The sequence below is a fragment of the Hypanus sabinus genome, chromosome 1 (genome assembly GCF_030144855.1).
Source record: "Hypanus sabinus isolate sHypSab1 chromosome 1, sHypSab1.hap1, whole genome shotgun sequence".
NCBI classification, from domain to species: domain Eukaryota; kingdom Metazoa; phylum Chordata; class Chondrichthyes; order Myliobatiformes; family Dasyatidae; genus Hypanus; species Hypanus sabinus.
Genome location: NC_082706.1, coordinates 183,974,468 through 183,992,970, shown reverse-complemented (window position 1 = coordinate 183,992,970; position 18,503 = coordinate 183,974,468). Strand labels below are relative to the sequence as shown.

Below are 18,503 nucleotides of genomic sequence, written 5' to 3'. Positions count from 1 at the left end.
GTGGATTGGTGCAATGTGAGCTTGTGGACTTAAGAAAATTCTCACGGGTCAGCTATTGGAGAACAGGATGCCAATAATTAATATAAATTTAAGATTACCACAAGGAAGAGTTACAGAAACTATACTTTGAGATTTTTTGGTATGTAAAATTCATCACCACATTGTCAAAATAGATTCTCCAAAAAAATATATTTATAAGAGAAGAGAGAACTAAATGCAGGAATACTAAAGAGAGTACTGTACTTCTTTATATTTTTATACTTCTTACAACTGGAATAGTGCTTGTTTAGCCTAACAAGACTATACTGGCTCTCACAGATATCACATTAATTCTATTCCTTCCTCATACTACCATCAACTCACTGATTCTCCTGCTTTCTGCTTGCAGTAGGGGTAATTTACAGCCATTAATTAACCCCTCAGTATACCTTTGAGATGTGGGAGGAAACCAAATTATCCAAAAGAAGCTCATGTCATCACAGGGGACAGATCCAAGATCCTCAGCGACAGTACCTGAGATTGGGATCGAACTCAGGCTCCCAGAGCTGTGTGGCAGCGGCATTAATGGCTACACCACTTTTGACCAGGGTGTAAACAAGGCACTGTCGTTAACAGCCGTATAGTCTTCTATCCTAGAATCTTACATGTATTTCCATCTACTTTGAAGGAATTGCCAGATCAACAGGCAGAAAGTCAAGATAACATCAGAATCCTTCAATGGCAATCAGACTCATCTCTAAAAACCTGCAGTGGTTTATGGAGTCAGCAATACATTTGTGTGAGGTAGATTGAATGCCACTTTTGAGGCAGAACAACAGATGTCCCAACCCCAACTAAAGTGCTTAAAGTGATGATTTTGACCATTGCAATACCGTTCTTTAATTTGTGATCCCAGGCTGACTTCATGACCACTTCTTAGTTAACTTCTACTAATAGACTTCATCACAATTTACCAAATCAAAGCATGTCAAAATGCCAAGAAACTGCAGGCAGCAACTGCAATCAACCATCTAGTAGTCTCTAATAAATTCCACCTGAGTTATGGTGGGAGATCAACAGGAACGCCAATATATTCAGAGTGATTTTGTAGTTACTTTATAAACAGAAGAAATAAAGCACTTAGTTTAAGAGTTCACAACATGTGTTCTACAAATTCTAGGAAAGTATTAAGTAAATTCACATGAGGTAATACCCACTTTAATTTCACTTCTCTGCTGCTATTAGGCATCATCCTTCACTCGTTCTCTTATTTCATCGCTTGGTTGTTGGTGGAGTTAATGACTAGATGAAGTGTTTGTTCATTTCACAACAGTGTCCTTTGTTTCAGGTATTTGCTAAACAATTTCTTGCCAGGATCCTGTCTTTGAGTATAATTCTGTGTATTCAGAGCATTTCTTGAAATGCTTATCCAGTTGGACCAGTCTGCTCATCTTGCTGTTGTCACACATTTTAAAAAGTTTCTACGAAATGGAATAATATTTTTCTCTTTAAATTGAGATTATATGACAGTAGTAACTTGGCCAACTCTGCTTCACCAATTTCACAACAAAATTCTTTCAGATACCACTTTCCCAAGGGTGGAATCATATGTTTGAAGAGGAGAGACACAGAGGTTCTGCAAATGCTGGACATCTTGAGCAACATGTGCAAAATGCTGCAGGAACTTAGTAGGTCAGGCAGCAACTATGAAGGGGAATAAATCTCCTAGATGCTGCCTGACCTGCAGAGTTCCTCCAGCATGTTGTATATGACCCAAATCATCAGCTGTTTACTACGCTCCATAGATACTGGCTAACCTGATGACTTTGTCCAGAACTTTGTGTGTGTTTGTTCACCAAGAGGTCTGAATGGTCGGACAGCTGAGTTTGATCATGGATTACCTACACACTTCTCTCTTGGACATCACCAGATGCTAAGCCAAAGCCTAGAATCAGGAATGAGACATGCAAGAAGAATGAATACTACTGTTTTTTTTCTGAAGGTGGCTAAAGGTCTTAAATTACTCAATACCCTCAACAAATGCTGCCAGAAAATAGCCAAGTTAGGAGTTCCTCCAGGAGGACAACAAACTTGTCATTGGGTTACGTGCCTCAATGACCCAGAAGGCTATGTTGGCTGGAGTCAGGGCTTTATGCTTTGGCTTTGAGAATTGTCATCCATGCCAAACAGGTCAAAGGGTAGAGGCCAGCCTAATAGTGGTTCACTAGTCCTCCAGGTTCAGGGGTTCTGCTCAGGACTAACAAATCTGATTGGCATAACACAGTCATTATGGAAACAGCAATGAAGAATCCTTCTGCATCTGAGTGTGGCGGTATTCCTGAGTCTCCACCCAGGACTTGTGTGACTGACAGTAGTGCAAACTGAGAGGAAGCTACTGACATGATGAAGGAAGCACGGAACACCGCCAGAGATGGAGGACCTTCATTGCTGCCCTACACACTACTGGCATAATGGGCAATTTAAAGAAAGGGGGTTGCTGCTGGGTGCCTCAAGCCCGAGCTTTTGCATGTGAACAGGGATGAATGTCTCCTAATCCTTAACTGAGTCACTGTATCAAATGGGTAAATGAGTTAAACAGACACTGGGAGGGACTTCCCTGGGTCAAGCAGTAGTAAATCAAGGCAACTGGACTTGCTGTGTTGTCTCAAAGCTGTTTCACCAGTCATCCGAGAGGATTCTTCAGTTCTGATCCATGGTGGGCAGTTTTCCAGTTTATAAACTCAGTGAGTTGTTTAAAGGTATAGCAAACACATGAGGGTCGTTGAGAGTTGTAGAGGTAATGAGAGGGTCATTAGTCTTACCTTTATATGAATGGAGGTGTGAACTGTTGCGGAGACACTGGGATAGAGATGTTAGGACTACATTGTAAGCTGCTGACAGGTGGTGTCCTTCCCCACACCCTCTGTTCAATGAGAACTGCCCAGGTCTGTATATAGGCAAGACACAGACGGATGGCCCGACACAGGAGGGCTCACACCTCAGGTCAAGACTCGGCTTTACACCTACTCCTAAAGGACATGGGACACTCCTTTGGTGATAACAATGGGCACATTTTAGTCAGGGAGAACAAGTGGTCTGAAAGAGGGGTTAAAGAAGCCATCTTTGTCAAACTGGAAAGCCCATTCCTGAACCAAGGGCTGGGGAACAACACCACCTATCAGCAACTCACAATGTAGACCTAACATCCCTACCCCAGTGTCTCCACAACACTTCACACCTCCATTCATGTAATGGTAAGACTAATGACCCTCTCATTACCTCCATAACTCTTAATGACCCTCGCGTGATTGCTATACCTTTAAACAACTCACTGAGTTTATAAGCTGGAAAACTACCCACCATGGATCAGACCTGAAGAAACCTCTCAAATGAGTAGCGAAACATCTTCTAGACAACACAGCAAGTCCAGCTGTCTTGATTTACTACCACTTGATATACAACGACCTGGGTGAGTGAGAGCCTTCACAGACATGTTCCTCTGGGGTTAAACATTTAATGCCTTATACAAATTAATACAATCATAATGTTTTTATAATCACTCCATATTGGGATTGTTCATGCACTGTCAGTTGACATAAATATTAATACTGGTGCTAGGGCAGATCCGGTGTGTTTGAGGGTGGGTGGACTTGGAGAGATGTAAGCATGGATGTTATTCAGAGCTCCTGTGCAGTGAGCTCCTGCCAAGGAATTCTGCTGTGGGCAATGATTGGAACTCCCCTGCATCTCCTCCATTATCTGCATCATCAGTGAGCACTTATTCGCCAGGCTGAATGTGCTCATTGTCCTAGTTGAAGGAAAAAACACCTGGCCAATACCTGGCATGGAGTACTCTTCCTGTGCAACGGCCAGGCCTGTGGAGGCATTGTCAGAGGACTCTGGATTCCCACGCGGTGTCAGATCCAGTTGAGCTATGGCTCTGATTGAAGTGACGGCCAGTCTGAACAAGAGACCTGCTCAACGAGTCGTCAGCCACATAAGCAGGTGTCCACTCCTGATCTCAAACAGTCAACCTCTCACCTGCTGCACAGTGACAGGTGACAAGGGATACAGGGAAGAAGCACGTGGCTAGAATAGATGATAGTTGGTTTGATGAAGGCAGTAGAGTCAGAATCAGAATCAAGTTTACTGTCACTGACAGAAGTTGTGAAATTTGTTGTTTTGAGGCAGTGAGGAGGATCAGAGAGATCTTGGGGTTCATGTCCTTAAGACACTCAAAGCTGCTGCTCAGGTTGACAGTGTTGTTAAGAAGGCGTGTGGTGCATTGGCCTTCATCAACTGTGGGATTGAGTTCGAGAGCCAAGAGGTAATGTTACAGCGATGTAAAACTTTAGACCCTACTTAGATTACTGTGTTCAATTCTGGTCATCTCATTACAAGGATGTGGATACTATAGAGAGAGTGCAGAGGAGATTAACAAGGATTTTGCCTGGATTGGAGAGCATACCTTATAAGAATAGGTTGAGTGAGCTCAGCCTTTTCTCTTTGGAGCGATGGAGGTGTATAAGATGATGAGAGGTATTGATTGTGTGGATAGTCAGAGGCTTTTTTCCCAGGGCTGAAATGGCTAACATGAGGGGGCATAGTTTTAAGGTGCTTGGAAGTAGGTACAGAGGGGATGTCAGAGGTAAGTTTTTCACAGAGAGTGGTTGGTGCATGGAACACATTGCTGGCGATGGTGGTGGAGGTAGATACAATAGGGTTTCTTAAAAGACCCTAATGTACATGGAGCTTTGAAAAGTAGAGGGCTATATAGCAGTGAAATTCTAGGCAGCTTCTAGAGTAGGTTACATGGTCAGCACAACATTGTGGGCCGAAGTGCCTGTAATGTGCCATCAGGTTGTTCTCTCTAACTATGTCAAGCTGCATCCTGTATATCGGTGAGACCCAACACAGACTGGGAGACCGCTTTGCCGAGCACCTACGCTCCATCTCTGACAAAAAGCAGGATCTCCCAGTGGCTACCTATTTCAATTATACTTCCATTCCAACATGTCAATCCACAGCCTCCTCTACTGCCATGATGAGGTCACACTCAGTTTGGAGGAGCAACACCTTATATTCCATCTGAGTAGCCTCCAATCTGATGGCATGAACATCGATTTCTCAAACCTCTGGTAATGCCCCTTCCCCTTCTCCTTCAGCATTCCTCATTCCTGTTTCTCTCTCTCAACTTATCTCTTTACCTACCCATCACCTCCCTCGGGTGCTCCTCCCCTTCCCTTTCTTCCATGGTCTTCTGTCCTCTCCTATCAGATTCCCTCTTCTCCAGCCCTTTATCTCTTTCACCAATCAACTGCCCAACTCTTTTCTTCATCCTCCCCCTTCACAGTTTCACCTATCGCCTGCCACCCTCTACTTCTTCCTCTCCTACCCCCACCTTCTTACTCTGACTTTCCAGTCCTGATGAAGGGTCTCAGCCCAAAACATCGACCGTTTACTCTTTTCCATAGATTCTGCCTAGTCTGAGAGTTCCTCCAGCATTTTCTGAGTGTTGCTTTGGTTTCCAGCATCTGCAGATTTCCTCTTATCTGTAGGCAGAGAAACATATCAGACTGATGCGTGCGCAGCCAAGTCTGAAAGTCTGAGATATCCTGAAGGACTGGTGCCAACGGGTCTTCTTCTCACCGCTGACAACTGATTGCCAAAAGAGAGAGGCTGAAAATTTCACAACTGGCCACTCAAGTTTGAAGGTTTAAAGACATGTGACCCTGGTTCACTTAGGGTCATTTACCCTATGGACAAAGACCTCCTTGAACGATGTGTTAGTGTTTGGTACACTTGTAAGTAAATTGGCATCTTTCCCCTCCCTTTCCAGCCCTGACGAAGAGTCTCAGCCGATAACATCGATTGTTTACTCCACTCCACATAGATACTGCTTGATCTGTTAACTTCCCTAAGAATTCAGTTTGTATCTCTGGATTTCCAGCATCTGTAGAATCCTTTGTGTTTATTTGATCCTTTAGTTTTTTTTAATTATGTAACTTTCAAAATTCTAATTTACTAGGTTTTAAATGCCTCTAACTATCAGAATGGTTAAGGACTGACATAAACTTTTCAATGGTGTGATGGCATTAAGTTTACTGACTGTGAAGTTCTAACCTCAGACAAAGACCTTAAGCCCCATCCAATATGAATAGCTACAGGTACTGTCACGAAAGGGAGATTATACTGTAGCCACCCACTCTTCAAAGGCTAGATCACTTCCCTGTTTACCTCCACAGGTGAGTTTAGCTGCCATTACCTTCTATTTGAGTAGTAGGTCCTTCCAGCTAACAAAATAGTTTAAACACAGTTCACTTAGTTTAGTGATACATGTTTAAATTTAAATACAATTCTTGAAAAACATTAACAAATCTCAGAGGATATCTATCTTACAAAAGATTTCCAAATTTAAAACAATTTCTAAAACACAAAGGATTTCCAAAATACAATTCCAATAAGCTGAAAAGACATATGAGTTGCAGACAAATGAACCTTCCATCACAGACATGAAAGGCAGAAGAACTGATTCTTATGCACCCCATCTTTCTGCCATTCTTCTTGTTGTTCTTGGACCATTCCTAACAAACCTGACTGCTGTCTAACATTTATACTGTTATTTTGCTACTTGGGTGACTTCATACAGATGTGATCTTTTTAGATATCCTTTCACACAGATGGTCTAAAAGCTTCAAGGATAGAGTTCCAAACACCACACTTTAATGCAGAGCGAGGTGACCCTCTGAGTGCTTAAACCTTCCACCTATTGATAGATCAGCTATTTGATGTGCTAACTGATAGTAAGGTCTGCAAGCTTCCTTGTACTAAGTAACTTGGCCAGTGTTACCTGGTTTGATGTGAGATCAATGAACATAAGGCAATTGCTTTACACTGCAGCCCTTGAACAATAAGCCTCGTGCTGTCGGCCAGCAATCTGTGCTCTACAGACAGTGCTGTTTGTGTGCAAAGCTGTCCTTTTAACTTCAGGCTGATTATTGCTTGCAATTTACATTAATAGCTGAAGACTAGCTCACATTTCCAACGAGACGCTGACCAAAGAATATTGGCTGAAAGTATAACTCACTCAAAACAACTCCTTGATCTCCAGAAGTTTCCGTTGCTATGGCAGAAAGCTGAGCTTGGCAAAAAGGCCCCCTGGCCCTGGCTGGTGAAACTCCATCACTAAAGATTTGATAGCCTTAAGCTATCAAAGCCCATTAGGATTTTCTGGGGGCAGTGTCTCAAGATCAGCTGTAGAAGGTAGCTCATTCAGCCTTCCATCTCCAGAAAATGCAAGCTGAGGCACAAGGGCATTGACGCAAGGAAATCCGACACCTTCTATCAAGGACGCTTTTTATTCCCAAACAGTATTTCTATTTATATTTCACATTTCCAATATTTAATATCTATGCTTCCATGTTAGAGTTCACAAGCATCATAAGATATATCTGGTCTATAAATTACCTCTAGGGAAGGACATCTATCCATTGCCACTCTTCTCTCTCAGTGACTTCAGTGCTCTAATAATGCGATTCATTCTTAGCTGCATCTGGTCATCCACTCAGTTGCACCAAACCACCACAGTGAAGTCCAATCAAGGAGAAACCATTGGAGTTTAATCCAGGAACCAGAGTTTGACCCAACAAAAGCACTGTCAGCCAATCTGACCTGGCAAAGATCTCCTCTGAACATCATGATACAAAATTAGAAGAGGTGATCCACAAACTAGCCCAGGAACACCCTGACCCGGGCAGGATTATTTTTTACACCAGCTTCTCAAGCTCTTCCATAAATGTCCTCCATACGCCAATGAGACAGATCATGAGAAATGGTTGGGTTGAGTTGTTCTGTGATCTTGGCAATTTACTGGCTAACATTTTGTCACCATGTGAGGAGACATTGCCAGTGCACTGTTGGTTGGCGTGTGTCCTCCAAATTCAAGTATATAAAGGTCAAGCATTTGGAGGACACTCCACAATCAACAGTGCACTGACGATGTCTTCCTCACATGGTGTTGAACAGTTTGCAAGTAACCATATAACCATTACAACACAGAAACAGGCCATCTCGGCCCTTCTAATCCATGCCAAACACTTACTCTCACCTAGTCCCACCAACCTGCACTCAGCCCATAACCCTCCATTCCTTTCCTGTCCATATACCTATCCAATTTTTTTTAAACGACAGTATCAAACCTCCCTCTACCACTTCTACTGGAAGCTCGTTCCACACAGCTACCACTCTCTGAGTAAAGAAGTTCCCCCTCGTCTTACCCCTAAACTTTTGCCCCTTAACTCTTAACTCATGTTCTTTTTGTTGAAACCCCCCCCCCCTCAATGGAAAAAGCCTATCCATGTCAACTCTATCTATCCCCCTCATAATTTTAAGCACCTCTATCAAGTTCCCCCTCAATCTTCTATGCTCCAAAGAATAAAGACCTAACTTGTTCAACCTTTCTCTGTAACTTAGGTGCTGAAACCCAGGTAACATTCTAGTAAATCTCCTCTGCACTCCCTCTATTTTGTTGACATTTTTCCAATAATTCGGAGACCAGAACTGTACACAATACTCCAAATTTGGCCTCACCAATGCCTTGTACAATTTTAACATTACATCCCAACTCCTATACTCAATGCTCTGATTTATAAAGGCCAGCATACCAAAAGCTTTCTTCACCACCCTATCCACATGAGATTTAACCTTCAGGGAACTATGCACAATTATTCCTAGATCACTCTGTTCTAGGGCATTCCTCAATGCCCTATCATTTATCATGTATGTCCTATTTGGATTATTCTTACCAAAATGTAGCACCTCACACTTATCAGCATTAAACTCCATCTGCCATCTTTCAGCCCACACTTCTAACTGGCCTAAATCTCTCTGCAAGCTTTGAAAACCTACTTCATTATCCACAACTCCACCTATCTTAGTATCACCTATATACTTACTAATCCAATTTACCACCCCATCATCCAGATCATTAATGTATATGACAAACAACACTGGACCCAGTACAGATCCCTGAGGCACACCACTAGTCACCGGCCTCCAACCTGACAAACAGTTATCCACCACTACTCTCTGGCATCTCCCATCCAGTCACTGTTGAATCCATTTTACTACTTCAATATTAATACCTAACGATTGAACCTTCCTAACTAACCTTCTGTGTGAATCCTGTCAAAGGCCTTACTGAAGTCCATATAGACAACATCCACTGCTTTACCCTCGTCAACTTTCTTAGTAACCTCTTTAAAAAAAATTCAATAGGATTTGTAAAACATGACCTTCCACGCACAAATCCATGTTGACTGTTCCTAATCGGACCCTGTCTATCCAGATAATTAAAAGAATTGCAAATACACGTTGACTAAGATGTTAACTGTCCTGTGCTATTACTACACTGGGATCATCAGTTGATCTGCCACCTGTCCTCAGGAGTTTCGGCCCGCTTATGATCAAGGCTCCCTTGAGGTGGTGGGCCAGCAATGCTAAAGCGCCACCTCCCAATGGTGAGCTTAACAACTTGGCATCTGCCTCTATCAGAGTTCTTGGTCACTTCCATCCAACAGATAGTCTACTCTTCAGGTGTCTATGCAGCTACTGAAGAGTTTACAAAAGATGGATACACATATGTACATTATATATACCATCTCTAAGAATACTGTCCATTAATTTACCCACCACTGACGTCGAACTTACAGTCCGATTGACAAGATTGAAGAACAACCCAACCCAACCATCAACTGCCTGGGTTACACATCTTCCAAATTATTTCCAACTAGAGGTGATGTTTTACAGATTGGGGGGTGGCCCAGAGAAGCCCCACTATTGGCTTTGCCCCCCCCCTAAAGTTTCATGGCATCAGATTAAGCACAAGCAAGGAAAAATATTTGCTGATTACCACTAACTGATTTATTAGCCTTCCCAATAATATCAGAATCGCCCATATATTCGTTGTTTTTTTTTGTCAGAACCTCTTCACGATACCATCGGGACATGATTTATCCCAATATTTGAAGCTTGCATTGGTGCCAAACAAAAAGAGTGTGAAATTAGCAAATACGTAAGAATGTGTAGGGAATGGAGTATGGTCAAGTGCAAACTGTTAGGGGTTGCATGTTGAGCAACTGGGCTGAAGTTCTGGCTGTAACTATGATTGATTAAGTGAGGGACATTTGAATAGACATTCACCTCTCGTCCTGCCAGTTATGGTCATGGTGAGAACTTGGGCTCACTCTGCATCACAAAGTGCACCAATGCAGAGGCCAAAAGTAGCGAAAAGGTGAAGCAGTGCTTGGCAGACATCGAGGTGAAACTAGATGTTGGTCCTGGCTAAAGAATTGTGGTTGGCCTATTAATACTCTTGGCACAAGAATGGGTTTAGGAATAACTTCTTCTAACTGCCAACATAATTTCCAGTCTTTATATCTGCTTCATGGAAAGTTTGTCAAAACCTAGTTGCCTAAGGATAATCTTTCTTAAGACTCTGCACTTGTCATAGAGTGCCAATTGTTCGTGGATCACTTCTGCCTGTGTTCTTGCAATGGAAGTATTTATTGCTATGTTAAACCTTCACCATTTCCTTTTGATATACTGCAAAAGGAGGCCATTCAGCCCACCAATGCAATCTCATTTCCCTATTAATTTTACAGGTAACTTATTCTCCCTTTTTGTACATCAACTCAGGTTCTACCATACACCTACAGCAGAGCAGACTCAGCATGACCCATTAACTTACCAATCTGCACATCACTGGGATATGAGAGGGAACAGGAGCATCTGAGGAGAGAATGAGCTAACTCCAAAACCAGAGGAAAGGATTAAACTCAGATCACTGGAGCTATGAAGCAGGAACTTATCTGATTGGACACTCAACTCCACTTCCCCGACCTCAGCAGTGGGATTGTCTGTAATAACATGAGCTAAAGATTTACAAAGATATTGTACTAAATCTATATGAGCCATTGGGTATTTTTTTTAAATCTCAGGAAACAGCAGGGCCAGAATGTGTGAGGAAGAGCAGAAACCAGTCCAGGGAAAACAAACTCTGCCTTAACCCTAACTCTGGTGCGTGTTTATTGAACGTTGCGTAGGAGAAGAGCTTGCTTGCTGTTGTTGATTTGACATTGATGTTGTTGTTTTATTGTTTGTGCTGTACTGCTGAACACTGAGGACATGCTGCTTTGCACCGGAATGTGTGATGACACTTACGGACTGCCCCCAGCACATCCTTATGTTGTGTTGGTTGTTAACTCAAATGAAGCATTTCACTGTATATTTCAATGTACATGTGTTAAATAAATACACCTGAAATCTGAAATGTTTCACTTAAGCCAAGCATGAGGTTCGCAGAGTGACCCATCTCAGGTTAGATTAATTTCTCTCCTTCCCTCCCTTCCCCTTCCCATCCACCCAATCTCCTCCCCTCCCCTTCCCTTCAGTATTGCATCATAAGCTGAGGCCCCAGAATTCAACAGCAGACAGATTCACATTGGCCACTCTTGCTGAAGCCATGGTCAGTCCTCCTGGGAGCAACAGTCAAACATTGACACAAGCTGAATGTTGATCCTGTCCTACTCATTGGTGTAAAGGTACGAATGACAGCTCAGTTACAATGTTACATCTGGGATTGGATCAAGAGAAGGTGAATCATCTATTGAATGGAGAAACGTGGATATACAGAATCTGTACTGAATTTTAATTTCCAAAGGAGATGGGGTTTTTATGAGTTTCAGTAAGACCTATGAACAATATCAGGTTACTAACCTTTTTTAATTATGGGTTTTCCAGTCTATAGGCTGATGACAGCCCTGTTGTTGGGCAAATCAAAGGTGGTGACAAATCAGTGTATAGGAGAGGGATTGGTAATCTGGCTGAATGGTGCCACAGCAACAGTCTTTCACTCAATGTCAGCAAAACCAAAGATCTGACTATGACAACAGGAGGAAGAAACAGGGGGGCTATGAGGCAGTCCTCATTAGGGGGATCAGAGGAGCAGTGGGTCAATAGCTTTAAATTCCTTGGTGTTATGATCTCGGAGGATCTGTCCTGGGCCTAGCACAAAGAAAGCATAGTAGTGCCTCAACTTTCTTAATAGGTTTTACAGATAGAGCGTGTCACCTAAAACTTTGACAAACTTCTATAGATGCAGTGGAGAATATCCTGGCTGGTTGCCTCATGGTCTGGTATGGAAGCACCAGTGCCCAAGAATGGAAAGGCCTACCAAACGTGGCAGATGCCTGTCAATCACAGGCAAAGCCCTCCCCATCACTGAGCACAACTACAAGCAGCAATGCCACAAGAAAGCAGCATCCATCATCAAGGACCAGTGAGGTCCTGTTCCCTCCTCACTTCTGCCATTGAGAAGGAGGTATAGGAGCCTTAGGTCCCACAGCACCAGGTTCAGGAATAGATATTAGATATTAGAGCCATCAGGCTCCTAAAACAGCGTCAATAAGTTCACTCACCTCAAATCTGAACTGCTGCCGCTATCTATGGACCCACATTTAAGAGCTCTACAACTCACATTCTCAGTGTTATTTATTTACTTACTTATAATTCTGTATTTGTACAGTTCCCCTTTTTGTACATCTTGGTTATTTGTCAGTCTTTGTGTGTAATTTTTAATTGATTCTATGTATTTAATTGTTCTACTGAGATTGCCTGCAAAAAGTGAACCTCATGGTAATATATGGTGATGCTATGTGTGCTGTGTTGTACACCTTGGTCCAGAGGAAAGTCATTTTGTTTAGTGGTATGCATGTTTACAGCTGAATGACAATAAACTGAACTTGAACCTTAAGCATTAAAGTTAATGTCCAGATATTGTCATTTGTGGTTCTAGTTGTAATTACAGATGCTGGCCACCAGGTGGCTCATGCTCCAAGATGAAGGGTCTCAGCCTGAAATTTTCCTTCCCCTCCATTGATGCTGCCTGACTTACTGAGTTCCTCCAGCATTTCATGTATGTATTGCTCGAAATCTCTTCTGTTTGTGGTTGTCTTGACCCCATTTCTGCTGCTACATTTTTTTGGATCTCTATATGTTGCTATCTGGTAACTTGATCTTAAACTTCAAATTAAGGTTGACTTTCCTTTTAATATTGTACCCTCAAATTAATCTTGCATGGCTCTGCCCAAAACAGGTAAAGCCATATGTAACATTAAGGGTCATACCTAGAAGGCTAACAATAGAAGCTACTATTACAACAGCAATGGGGATAAATGTAGAACTTGCATTGGAATACAATGCAGTATTGTGTGACTACATAAGAACTCAACCACATGTATTACAAATTACTAACAATAGCCAAAGGTGTTAGTGAACTGATTCAGCTGTAATAAGTTAAAGGCATAGTTAAATATTAAAAAATTCCCAAATCTTTGAGTAAATCCATGTATCTTAAACAAACAAAAAATACAAAGGTGTCTTGGAACAATCTGATTAATCAACAATATGATCACAAATGGCAATCAATAGTTACTATTTATATATTTATACTTCAAAAGTTCCTTGGATGAAAATAAAAGTCATGATTTAATCATAATGCCCACCAGTTTCTGAAAACTGTTGTGAATAATGTTCCTCTGATTCCAGATGGCTGAAAAAGATAAACTGCGTCATTTTAACATTTATCGCTGAGAGATGGCTGATAGCAAAACAGTGACAAATGGAAAAGAAAATCTGAGTAAGTTTCAAACGGGCACCTGAACATTCTTTTATGGTGCAAGTTAACACTGAACATACGTAAATTTAAGCAGCACACACACTATACGGGAGGAACTCTGCAGGCCAGGCCTGGAAAAGAGTACAATCGACCTTTGCGCTGAGGCCCTACGGCAGACTGGAGAAAAAGATGAAGAGGTAGAGTAGGAAAGTGAGGGGAGGGGAGGGAGAACCATAAGGTGATAGGTGAAACGGGGGAGGGTGGGGGATGGGGGGAAAGTAAAGAGCTGGGAAGTTGATCGAATGAAGATATACAAGGCTGGAGATGGGAGAACCTGATAGGAAAGGACAGAAGGCCATGGAAGAAAGAAAAGGGGAAGGAGCACCAGAGAGAGGTTATAGACAGGGAAGGAGATAAGGTGAGTGAAGGAAACGGGAATGGGGATGGTGAGGGGTGAGGGGTGGGGAGCATTATCAGAACTTTGAGAAATCGATGTTCACGCCATCAGGTTGGAGGCTACCCAGATGGAATATAAGGTGTTGGTATTCCAACCTGAGGGGGGTTCATCTCAGCAATAGAGGAGGCCATGGATAGACATATCAAAATAGGAATGGAAAGTGGAATTAAAATGGGTGGCCACTGGGAGATCCTGCTCTTTCTGGCAGACGAAGTGTAGGGGCTTCGTGAAGTGGTCTCCCAATCTGTGTTGGGTCTCACCAATATACAAGAGACCACACCGGGAGCACTGGATGACTCACAGGTGAAGTGTCACCTTGCCAGGGAGGACTGTCTGGGGCCCTGCATGGTAGTGAGGGAGGAGGTCTAGGGGCATGTGTAGTACTTGTTCCACTTGCAAGGATAAGTGCCAGGAGGGAGATCAGTGGGAGGGACAAACGGACAAGGGAGTAGCATAAGGATCGATCCCTGCCAAAAGCTGAAAGTTAGGGGGAGGAAAAGATGTGCTTGGTGGTGGGATCCTGATGGTGGAAGTTATGGAGAATTATGGCTGGAGACGGAGGCTAGTGGGTTGGTAGGTGAGGACAAGAGGAGCCCTATCTCTGATGGGGTGGCGGAATTTGATGTGTGCTGCTTGGATTTCCAGCATCTGCAGGTTTTCTCTTGTTTATGATTCTTAACCATACAACCACAGAACACTACAGCACAGTACAGGCCCGTCAGCCCTCCATGTTGTGCCTACCCATATAATCCTTTTAAAAAAAGTACTAAATCCACACCACCCCATAACCCTCCATTTTTCTTTCATCCATGTGCCTGTCCAAGAGGTTCTTAAATACCCCTAATGTCTTAGCCTCCACCATCATCCCTGGCAAGTCATTCCAGGCACTCACAACCTGTGTAAAAAAACTTACCCTGATGTCTCCTGATGTAAATATAAAACTATTTTAATAGATGTATTTCAAACAATTCTTCACTGATTTAGGATGATGAAGGCACAGATTCAGAATTCATGGATGCCCCTTTAGAACAGAGATGAGGAGGAATTTCTTTAGCCGGATGGTGGTGAATCTGTGGAATTCATTGCTACTGCGAAGGCCAGGTCACTGGGTGTACTTAAAGCGGAGGTTGATAAATTCTTGATTAGTAAGGGCAGCAAAGATTATGGGAAGAAGGCGGGAGAAAGTGGTTGAGAGGGATAATAAATTAGCCTTGTTTAAATGGAGGAGCATTCTTGAAAGGACAAACAGACTAATTCTGCTCCTTTGTCTTAGGGCCTTAAAGTCTTATTTTCATAAGGTCTCATAGGCAGTTGTAATTTTAAGAAAACAACAGTCAAAGGTATGGAGGTTCTTCAGTGCAGTGTAGATGAGTGGTTTCAGATGATGACCTGGATGGGAAATGGATCCAGCGGCTGGCGGAGGATGAACAGTTTGAAAGAAGCGTGGTGCAGTTTTCTGCTGATGTACAGCTCTGGCTAAAGGCCACACTTGAATCCTTCCACTGCAGCTGCATCCTTTGGCTCAACAGCTTGTTCCTCTTGGTGAAACAGAAGTCTCCTTTCATCTGTTGGCAGTAGTTATTCGCATCGTGACTGCTATCCTCAGTGCTTTCTCAGGGTGAAAGTATAGAGAATGCCAAGGCTGATGAAGAAAAAACTTTCAGGTCCCTACTGATCTGCTTAATATCTGCATTGTTTCAGCCAGGGCTGTTGGGCATCACTGGGTTTTGATAGAGGCTCATTAGCTATCTCAAAGTTCAATTCAAAGTTTAATGTAAATTTATTATCAAAGTACATATATGTCACCATATACAATCCTGAGATTTATTTTCTAGTGGGCATACTCAATAAACCTACAGAAAAATAACCGTAACAGAATCAATGAAAGACTGCCCAACCTGGGCACTCAACCAGAATGTAGAATTCAGCAAACTGTGCAAATCCAAAAAGAAACAAATAATAATAAATAAAGAAGCAATAAGTATCGAGAACAAGAGGTGAAGAGTCCTTGAAAGCAAGTCAATTAATTGTGGGAACATTTCAATGCTGGGGCAAGTGGAGTGAAGTTATCCTCTTTGGTTTAAGGGCCTGATGGTTGAGGGATAGTAACTGTTCCTGAAGCTGGCACGGTGAGTCCTGAGTCTCCTGTACCTTCTTCCTGATGGCAGCAGTGAGCAGAGAGCATGACCTGGGTGGTGGGTGTTCCTAAAAGTGGATTCTGCTTTCCTGTGAAAGTGTATCATGGAGATGTGTTCAATGGTTGGGAGGGCTTTACCCATGATAGACTAGGCCATAACCACTACTTAACCATTAATTTTCCATTAAAGGGCATTGGTGTTTCCATACCAGGCTGTCATGCAGCCAGTCAATATACGAGGGGTGATTGATAAGTTTGTGGCCTAAGGTAGAAGGAGTCAATTTTAGAAAACCTAGCACATTTATTTTACAACATAGTCCCCTCCTACATGTACACACTTAGTCCAGTGGTTATGGAGCATATGGATCCCTTCTTTGTAGAAGTGGTCCACAGCACGAGTGATTGATAAGTTTGTGACCTACGGTAGAAGGAGATGAGTTATACAGCTCTCGTTACATGCACGTGCAGTTCAACTCTTTGAGTGATTATGCAGAAAGTCTGAAGTTAATAACTCATCTCCTTCTACCTTAGGTCACGAACTTATCAATCACCCCGATGAGTTATTAACTTCAAACTTACTGCGTCATCTCTCAGAGTTGAACTGCATATGCATGTAACGAGAGCTGATCAATAACCAGTGTGGACCACTTCTGGAGGTCCAAGATACTGACTTCTACAAAAATGGATCCATATGCTCCACTCCGCTGGACTAAGTGTGTACATGTAGGAGGGGAGAATGTTGAAAAATAAATGTGCTAGAATTGACTCCTTTTCCGTTAAGCCACGAATTTATCAATCACCCCTCGTACTCTCCACTAAACATCTAGAGAAGTCTGTCAAAGTTCTGCATGTCATGCTGAATCTCTGCAAACTCCTGAGGAAGAAGCGGCTCCGCTATAATAATTCTGAAGGAATTATTACTTGTCACAGAGTCAGAGAGTCACAGAGCATGGAAACAGGCTCCAGATCTGTCAGGTCCACAGTAAACCTTAAGAACCCATTTACGCTAATTCTGTAATAATCCCATTTTATTCTCTCTACATTCCTGTCAGGTCAGATTGTCCAGTTTAGAATACCCACCCCTCCATGTCCCCTGGCACTTTCTCCTACAACCATAAGAGGAACAGCACTTGCCCCTACACCACCTCCATCATCCCCATCCAGAGATCTTACAGCCCTTCCAGGTGAGGCAGAGATTCATGTTGACCTCCCCCATCCTTGCCTATTGCCAGTGGGTGCTCTCAATATGGCTTCTTCTACAGCAGTATGACTAAGCATCGACTTGGAAGCTGTTATGTGGAGCACCTGCTCTCTGTCTATGGATATTACTTCAACTAATCTTCCTATTACCACAGCCTTTCTGTCCTCAGCTTTCTCTCATGCCAATGTGACAACAAACATAAGTCAGCAGAATAACACCTTATATTGTGATATATTGTGAATAACACCTTATATTTCTCATTTCAGGTAACCCACTCCCTGTGTTCCCTTCCCACTCCTGTCATGTCTTTGTACTGTTTATCAGTTTGACATTCAGCACTATTGTCCCACAGACTTTGCTGAACCAACTCCTACTCGTCGGTCCAAATACACTGCTGTACGACTGAGTGTTGGAGCTCCTAACCACCAGAACTCACTAGTCAGCATGTACAACCACTCCTCCCTCCCCATCATCCTCAACACTCTGCTCACACACGAACATATGGCCAAACACCCAAGTAATCACATTGTCTAGTTCGCCAATGACACAACAGTCATCACCAGCAATGGTGAGATGGCCTACTGAGAGGGGGTGGAAGAGCTAGAGACCTGGTACCAGGCAAATAACCTGCTCCTTAAGTCAGCAAGACAAAGAAGATAGTTATTGACTTTCGAAGAACTTGTACCGTTCGCGCACCACGCAGAACTGACTTCAACAATCATGAAGTGCTTTGAGTGGCTCATGATAGATTGTATAAAGTCTCAGCTTCCAGCTACAGTGGACCTTTTACAGTTCACCTACTGATCAAAACGGTCTACTGACGATGCCTCAGCCTTGGCCCTCCACTCCATCCTGTCCCACCTAGAAAATGATGCCTCCTACGCCAGGATTTTGTTCATCAACTTCAGTTTGGCATTTAACACGATCAAACCTTAGAGGCTCAATGGGACTCAACGACCCTCTCTGTAACTGGATCTTGGACTTCTTGATGGAAAGACTACAGACAGAACGAGTTGGCTCCATCACGCTGAGCACTGGTGCCCCCCTACCCCCA

The 18,503-nt window shown here is 42.9% G+C and overlaps 1 long non-coding RNA gene across 1 annotated transcript; it reads left to right on the top strand.

The window, feature by feature from the left end:
* Positions 1-12,870: 12,870 nt before the first annotated feature.
* LOC132383322 (uncharacterized) lies at positions 12,871-18,022 on the top strand. Its single transcript, XR_009508638.1, has 3 exons — positions 12,871-12,952; positions 13,585-13,675; positions 17,716-18,022. It is a non-coding gene; the product is annotated as an uncharacterized LOC132383322 (long non-coding RNA).
* The last annotated feature ends 481 nt before the right edge of the window (positions 18,023-18,503 follow it).